The sequence below is a fragment of the Abramis brama genome (assembly GCF_963993115.1).
Source record: "Abramis brama genome assembly, chromosome: 4".
Taxonomy (NCBI): domain Eukaryota; kingdom Metazoa; phylum Chordata; class Actinopteri; order Cypriniformes; family Leuciscidae; genus Abramis; species Abramis brama.
Genome location: NC_139966.1, coordinates 14,562,724 through 14,571,660, shown reverse-complemented (window position 1 = coordinate 14,571,660; position 8,937 = coordinate 14,562,724).

The following is an 8,937-nucleotide window of genomic DNA, read 5'->3' as shown; positions in this document are numbered from 1 at the left end:
ACATAAATGCCAAGATATTTAATGCCAGCAGGTGAAAATTTAAAGGGAAGTTTGTCACTGACGGTTTCATATTCAAATGTAGATAAAGGCAATATTTCACTTTTATCAAAGTTGACCTTATAACCAGAGAACTGACTGTATGAATGTAAAAGTTTTTGCAGATGTGTAAGAGAATCTGTCGGGTTGGTTAAAAATAAGAGAATATCATCAGCAAAGAGTGATATTTTATGTATTTCAGAGCCAATATCAAATCCTTTAATATTAGAACTAGTTCTAATGGCTTCCGCCAGTGGTTCAATTGCTAATACAAAGAGGGCTGGGCTAAGTGGGCAGCCCTGCCTGCATCCTCTGGACAGAGGAAATGGGGCAGAGATTACTCCATTTGTAATAATTTTAGCTCTGGGAGATTTATAGAGAGATTGAATCAAATCAATAAATTTTTCACCAAATCCAAATTTTCCAAGCACACGAAATAAGTACGACCATTCAACGCGGTCAAATGCCTTTTCGGCATCAAGAGAGATGGCAACTCCAGGTATCCGATTGGTATTAGCAAAGTGTATTATATTAAAGAATCGTCTTAAGTTATCTGAGGATAATCTATTACGTATAAAACCTGTTTGATCTGGTTTCACAAGCAAAGGTAAATAATTTTCTAGTCTCCTGGTTATCATTTTAGTTACTATTTTGTAATCCGTATTAAGAAGAGATATTGGTCTATAAGAACCACACTGTAATGGGTCTTTCCCCTTTTTGTAAATAACTGAAATGATAGCATTAGAAAATGACTCCGGGAAGCACCCGTCATTCCTAGCTTGGTCTAAAACATCCATTAAATATGGTGTGAGCATATCTTTGAATGTTTTATAAAACTCAGGGGGGAAGCCATCCTCTCCTGGAGATTTATTAGATGGTAATGACTGTATTGCTTCATTTAGTTCTGTAGTGGAGAATGGTCTATCCAAACTATGACTATTTTCTTCAGTTAAGGATGGCAGGTCAACAGTAGAGATACATTTTTCCATTTCGGACATATCGTCCCTCACTTGAGAAGAGTACAGTTCTATATAAAACTCTCTAAATGCATTTATCTCTATAGGGTTATAAGTAATATTATTGCCAGTGTCTATCGAATTTATTATTTGTTTGTTTTCATCTGCTTTAAGTTGCCATGCCAGCACCTTATGAGATTTCTCCCCAAGTTCATAGTAATGTTGCCGTGACCTTGTTATGGTCCTCTCTGCTTGATATGTATTCAGGGTATTATATTCCCTTTTCTTATTAAGTAAATTTCTATATAAACATTTAGAAGGTTTTTTTCTATACATTTTTTCAAGATCAGTTATTTCAGCTTCGAGATTTTCCAGTTTACTATTCTTTTGCTTTGCTAACCCTTTGGTATATGCAATACATTGTCCTCTAATGTAGGCCTTCAATGTTTCCCACAGAATAAATTTATTTGTACAAGAGGGTTTATTTGTAAGGGTAAAAATATTAATTTGTTCTCTGATAAAAGTAACAAAATCATCTTGGTTAAGGAGTGTGGATTTGAATCTCCACCTATAAGTACCTCTTATTTTGTCAGGCATGGATATGGACATAACCAATGGGGAGTGATCACTTAGTAAGCGGGGAAGGTAGTCAATTGTTAGTACCCGATGTGCAAGTTGGATAGGTAACAAAAAATAATCTATTCTTGTATGTGTATTATGGGGGTGGGAGTAAAAAGAGTAGTCCCTATCACTAGGATGGACCTGCCTCCATATATCGACTAATTTTAAATCTTTCATATAAGTCTTAGAAAGTTTAGATGCTTTAGTTGGGGGTTGTGGTCTAAGTGAAGATCTATCCAGGACCGAATCCATACAGAAATTAAAATCCCCACCTACCAAAATCCAACCTGGTGTCTGGTAAGAAAAATAGTTTGCATAAACAAATGGTCATCATAATTTGGCGCGTATATATTTAAAAAAGTCCACGTTTCTGAATATATAAAACCTTGTACTAATATATATCTTCCCAATGGGTCACTGACTGTCTTTAACAATCTAAACGGAACATTTTTATTAATTAATATTGCAGTTCCCCTTGATTTTGAATTAAATGAGGATGCAAAAACCTGTCCAACCCACTCTCTCTTGAGTTTCTGATGTTCATGAGCTGTTAAGTGTGTTTCTTGTAAAAACACTATATCTGCGTTCTGTTTTTTAAGATATGTATATACCCTCTTCCTTTTTATTGGGCTATGCAAGCCATTTACGTTAAACGTTACAAACTTTAATGGGCTATTCATGTGGCTGCTAAAGTGTTAACAATCCTTTTTTGCGGATATTTGGAAAAAAGAAAAACATAGAGAACCCTGTATCTCCCGGAGAAAAAAAAAAAAGGAAAAGAAAGGAAAAACACATGTAAGAACACTTAAACTTTGCTCTGCTCAGTTGTCGGCTTAGAACAACGCCGGCAAACAAGTAAACAAATTCTACGGAAAAACACGTTCGCTCCTTTATCATCCTGAACAGTCAAAACCTGCTGCCAGCCGAGCTCCCTAACTCTAACTACAACACTGAGTTATAAAAGTTAGGCTAGTTTCCATATAGATTGACTAAGGTAATTTTCAGTTTCCTTACTGATTAACAAAATATATACATAAAGCAAAGGGCAAGTAGTCGCGTACCTTCAGTGGAATAAGTACTGTTATTTTAAAATGGAATAGCAGTAGTCCTTGGGAACACAACAGTCCGAATAGTTCGTTCAGGTTTTATCCTGGCCCTCCAGATATTTGAACGCCTCGCCGGGTGTCTCAAAGAACCGGGATTTCCCGTCTTCTATTAGGATCTTAATGCGAGCGGGATGGACCAGGTAGCAAGAGACCTTACGTTCCTTAAATGCTTTCAGAGCTGGGATCATCTGTTTGCGCCTCTTAGCAAGATCCGGACTCATGTCGGGAAAGATACTAATTCTTTTTCCGTCCATGGTTAGTTCTCCCTTCTGTTTGGCGAGTCGCAGGATTTTTTCCCGATCTTGATAGCGGAGTAATCGGACCAAAATGGGTCTTGGAGGCTTATCAGGATTCGGCACGGGGTTCAAAATACGATGAGCCCGCTCTATATCCAGTTGTCCAGAGAAGTGTTGCGGGCCTAAAACGTTGGGCTGCCACTCGCTGAAGAATTTAACGGGGTCGCTTCCTTCGCTGCCTTCCTTCATACCAACTATACGTATGTTGCTGCGTCTGCTGTAGTTTTCAAGGTATTCCACTTTACCTTTTAGTGTCTCATTCTCTTGCCTGATCACTTTCATAAAGCCGTCAATCCGACGTACTTCGTCCTCGGTGTCACCAATGCGTTGTTCGGCCTCCATTACTCTTCCAAGAAGGCTGCTCATCGTCGAATGCAAGTTTTCTATAGACGTTTGCAAATCCGCTGTTTTAGAGTCTATCTTTTGCGAGAGGATGTTGTTGCCTTCCTGAATTTCTTTAAGAAGAACCGCAAGCATGTCGCCTTCCCGATTCCCTTCACTTTCAGTTTCGTTTGAGTTCTTCGATCCGGCGCCATCTTTTGTTGTTTCACCTTCGACAAGTTCGTAGGTTTTCTGAGGATCTTTCTTTAGCTTGGAACGACGATCCATTGCAGAATTTAAAGGTGAATTATACGTGCTCGAAGTCGTCGAATATAAGCTTATTCAGCGTTGTTTTCAGATTAAATAGAGACTATCATTTGGGAGCTCGGTCTTTCACGTCCTTTCAACTCCTTAGCATCACGTGACCCCCGAAGACCTCTCTTTTTGATTGTAAAACTGTGAACATACAAGCGAATTTCATTAAAAATACATTATTTAACAAACCAAGACTCATTGTTGTGAATTTGAATGCTGGAAGTGATCAGAGTTCAAGATATAAGAATCACAACATTACATCTTTAAATGATTCAGTTTGCCACCATGTGGTTGCAGAATATACTGCAGTTAATTGCAGTTTCAGTGCACAGATTCACAGGCAATTCAAAATACTATTCAACATATCAGTAAGAATATAACAGGTCGACTCTTTTCCTCTAGATTTAGTAGAACATGAACTCAGCAAGCCTTAATCAAAGCTACACAGTAAAACAAAAGCTACTTGTTTTACTTTTGACAACCTGTAGATGTAGCAGGGATATGTTGTTACACCAGATTCAATAAGTCAGATGAAGCATACAGAGCAGTTTTGGAGGGTGGTAAACAGACCAGACACGGCTATACAATCGGAAAATAGCCAATTTTTGCGCATGCTTTCTTGTATTGAGAGATGGAGGGGTGATTTGATTCCTGACAGGGTGGGTACTCTGAGACTGAGGTCAGCTGTGACACTCCAGCCAAGGAGTGAACACCTTGTTTGGGGTCGTTTGCCCCCAGGGTCGGTGCTGTCTGTAGGGAGCACAGTAGTCATCGAACCAAGTACTTCACGTTGCGTGCATCGGAATGTGCTGGTTGGGAGGGTTGTTTCACCTTTGTGGGGTGATGGTTGGCTGCCAGTAAAAATGATCAACCCGACCAATTCAGAAATTTTGTCCTTGCAGCGTTGGGTGGGAACGCGTACTTTAGTACCATGGATCTGACTTCTGGGTATTATAACGTCCCGTTGCATGAAGATGACAAGAGGTTCACGGCGTTCTGTTCACCATTGGGGCTCCATGAATATAATCGATTACCCCAGGGATTGTGCAACAGCCCAGCCACTTTTATGAGAATGATGCTGACTGTGTTTGGTGACCAGAACTTTTTGAGCCTTCTTTGTTATTTAGATGATTTATTGGTTTTCGGGAAGTCTGAGGAAGAGAGTTTGGAAAGGCTTGAGATGGTGTTTCGGCGTCTAAAAGACCACAATTTGAAATTGTCTCCTTCAAAGTGTAGGTTTTTGAGGAAGTCTGTAAAATTCTTGGGTCATATTGTGTCTGAAAAGGGAGTGGCCAGTGATCCAGCAAAAATTGAGGCCATTGTGAGTATATCTGAAAAAGATTTGATGGAGAGTGATTGTGTTACACCATCAGCAAGTAAAATCAGGTCCTTCTTAGGTATGGTGGTGTACTACCAGCATTTCATAGAAAATTGTTCCATGGTGGCTAAACCCTTGTTTCAGCTTTTGACAGGACAAAAAAGACCCAGAAAGGGAAGAGGTGTGAAAGGATTGAAAAGAAGTCGTACACTTTCTCCGGCAGATTGGACTGATGAGTGCAGAGCAGCTCTGGAGAGTTTGAAGTCTGCTTTGGTGAGTCAGGTTTTGCTTGCGCACCCAGATTTTTCTAAGCCGTTTCTGTTGTCTGTAGATGCCTCCACTAGTGGGTTAGGGGCTGTTTTGTCGCAGGTTCAGGAGGGATGTGCTGTGGCAAGGCCTATTGCTTTCGCGTCAAAATCTTTGAATCATGCGCAGTCAAAGTATCCAGCACATAGACTTGAGTTTTTGTCAATGAAGTGGGCTATTTGTGATAAATTTAGTCATTGGCTGCGGGGACACAGGTTTACTGTGTGGACTGATAATAACCCACTTAAGTACATCCTCACAAAGCCCAAGTTGGATGCGTGTGAACAACGGTGGGTAGCAAAGCTTGCGCCTTATGATTTTGACATTCAGTATATCCCTGGACCGAAAAATGTCGTGGCAGATGCATTAAGTAGGGTACCGTTTGTGACTTCGAGAATTTTGCACAGATTGACAAGGACACCTTATGATATTTTGTTGCATGAGGCTGAGTCTGTCGCTGTTGAGCGGGTGCAAGACATGTTCCATTTTTCGTGTGAGCGTCCGAATGGCGAAGAGGTAGAGGGCCTGTTGGAGTCTACAGATGTAGGTGGAAATGTGAATGTAAGGTCCACTCACCTAACTGGAAAAGTCTCTCACCAAGATTTGTCAGCTGTTCTTCATTCTCACTGTGACTGGGAGCATGGTGCAGCCATTAGAAGTATGTCGTTTGTGCAGCATTTAGAGAGTTTGGGGGATGTAGGGCAGAGTGAGCTCCCTAGTCTTACCCATGATGAATTGCTGGTGAAACAGAGTCAGGATCCTGCGATTGACAGAGTAAAGTTCTTTGTGGAGAGAGAAAGACGTCCGTCTCGCAGAGAAAAAGTGTTTGAGTCTAAAAGAACTGTGAAGATACTGCGCCAATGGGGTAAACTTACCTTAAGGTTGGGTGTTTTGTACAGAGTTTCTAAGAATCCAGTTTCTAAGAAAAAGACTTACCAGTTTGTGGTGCCGATAGCTCTTCGAGGTACTGTTCTGAAGGGGGTGCATGATAACGCTGGTCATCAGGGTCAGCATCGCACACTATGGTTGGCTAGGCAACGGTTCTTCTGGGAGTCTATGGAAGAGGACATAAAGATGTACGTTAATGAGTGTAAGAGGTGTATTTTGAGTAAAAGGCCTGAGCCAGAGGCAAGGGCTCCACTCGTGTCGATTCACACGAGTGCCCCTCTTGAAATGGTGTGTATTGACTTTTGGTCAGCGGAAGATTCTAACAACAAGACGGTTGATGTGCTAGTGGTCACTGACCATTTCACAAAGCTCGCTTGTGCTTATGTGTGTCCGAACCAGACTGCAGAAGCTGTTGCACGTGTCTTGTGGAACAAGTTTTTCTGTATTTATGGGTTTCCGGGTCGAGTACATTCCGTCAGGGGTGCGAACTTTGAGAGCTCACTCATGGTCGAACTGTTGAGATTGTCGGGTGTGGGAAAATCGCACACAACCCCATATCATCCCATGGGAAACGGACAAACAGAGAGATTCAATCGTACTCTAGGGGATATGATTCGTTCGCTGCCTCCAAGATCTAAAGTCAAGTGGCCGCAGATGTTGAACACTCTTACTTTCGCGTACAATTGTACGAGACACGAGACCACTGGGTTTCCACCATTTCTCTTGATGTTCGGCCGAACACCAAGATTACCAGTGGATGTTTTGTTTGAAAATGTCATGTTGCATAGTGATACTGTTAATGTTCACAAGTATGTTCAGTCTCTTGAGAAAGACTTAAGGGAAGCAGTGGTAATTGCACAAGAGCATGCTAAAAAGCAAAAAGTAAAACAAGCAGAGTATTATGATCGTAAGGGTAAAGGTCATTCTCTTGAGTTGGGTGACAGAGTACTCCTGGCGAATAAGGGTGAACGTGGTAAAAAGAAGTTAGCAGACAGATGGGAAAAGGTAGTGTATGTTGTTGTGGGAAAAAGGGGTGATCTGAACACTTACCAGATAAGGAATCCTGGGACGGGGCGTACCAAGACGGTACATCGTAATCTATTGATGCCTGTCAATTTCCTGCCGGTGCCAGCTTGGAATGATGGTAGTGATGGTGATGATGATGTTGTGGATTCCACTGTCTGTGTCTCATGTGATGGAGATGATCAAACTCAGAGTGATGATCGGACCTCCCGCTGGGTGTTCGATCTTAATGCTGACACAGATGTGACCAAACTAAAGTCTGTGGAGTGCTCTGATGCTGATCAGAGTGATTCATTTGGAGACACGGTTGTGGAATGTGACACTGAGTTGGACAGTGTACCTGAGTGTAAGACAAATATGGACAACATTCCCGCCTCTACTTTGTCTGTATGTTCTTTGGTGTCTGATGATTTTTCTGTATCAGCAGTTCTGAGTGACAAATGTGCTTCTGAAGTTGACGAGTGTACTTCAACTGTTGCAGAAACTCTTGTTTCAACGTCAAGTGTACAAGATCAGCAAAATGTAAGAGTCCCTGGTCTACAAGAGGGTTATATGTCAAGATTTGGGAGACTCATTAAGCCAGTTAACAGGCTTATACAGACAATGTCTACACAAAGAGTATATGCAATTCATGACATTTGAGTGGTTACATTAAGTTACATTGGTTACATTTTTTTTTTTTTTGGAATAAGTTTAAAGGATTTTTTTTTTGCATGTTTTGTGAGTAATGTACATTTAGAGGTACATTGTTGGTGTCATGAGTAGAACTGTGTATAAGGCATGGTTTTCTATGGGTAATGTGGGGATTAGCTACCCCTGGGTTATCCTAATCTCGAAAGAGATAGTTAAGAACTGTGAGCGAATCTAGTGTGATTTCAGGGAAATTGACACCGCTACTTTGGTAAGACTTTGTAGGCCTATGTAATGCAGAATCTGGTGTAAAACAGTGGGGGTGGATGTAGCAGGGATATGTTGTTACACCAGATTATAAACTATTTTATTTATATTTTTATTTATTTTTATTATTTGTTTTGGGGCATTTTATTTTGAAAGAAGTTTGCGTGCTCTTACTAAGGGTAATCATCACAGTATGCACGTCGGCTGACGTCATGCGTAGGAGCGAGCTTCAAACGGCAGTGCAATCGGAGGTTCGTCCTCTTTCCTGCAATGTCTCTTGAGGAGAGGTACGATTTCATGAGCTCCGTGCACTTGATGTTAAATTGAGTTATAAGTGTTCATGTCAGGTTTAAATAATCAATTGTGCAAGAGTGTTCATTGAGATGTTATATTTGACTACTAGTTCGAGTCATTAACTTGTTAAATTAAGTTTATTTTTGCGCTGTTAATGAGTGAATAGTGCGTTGTGTGAAATGGCGGCTCGGTGTGTGCGTCACAAGTGAGAGATGTGTTAATGGCTAAGCGGCTAACGTCTTGATTAAATTATATATAGATGTGTATATTTGGTACACATACTACATAATATATTCTAGTTTATTAATATATATATATATATATATTGTATATTGCATTTACTGGTTTCTGTAGTTAACTTACTGGTGTATTTAAACATGTATTTTGTGCTTAACAGGTAACGTTAAAAGAGCTGCGGTTTAACAGTGCCTGTCTGTTTATGTGTTTTATCACACAGGTATGTTAATTGGGATCTAAGAAACACTGTAATGCTGTTTTGAATTATTTGCATACAATGACATTTTTGTGAATAATATTATTATTTTTATTATTATTATTAT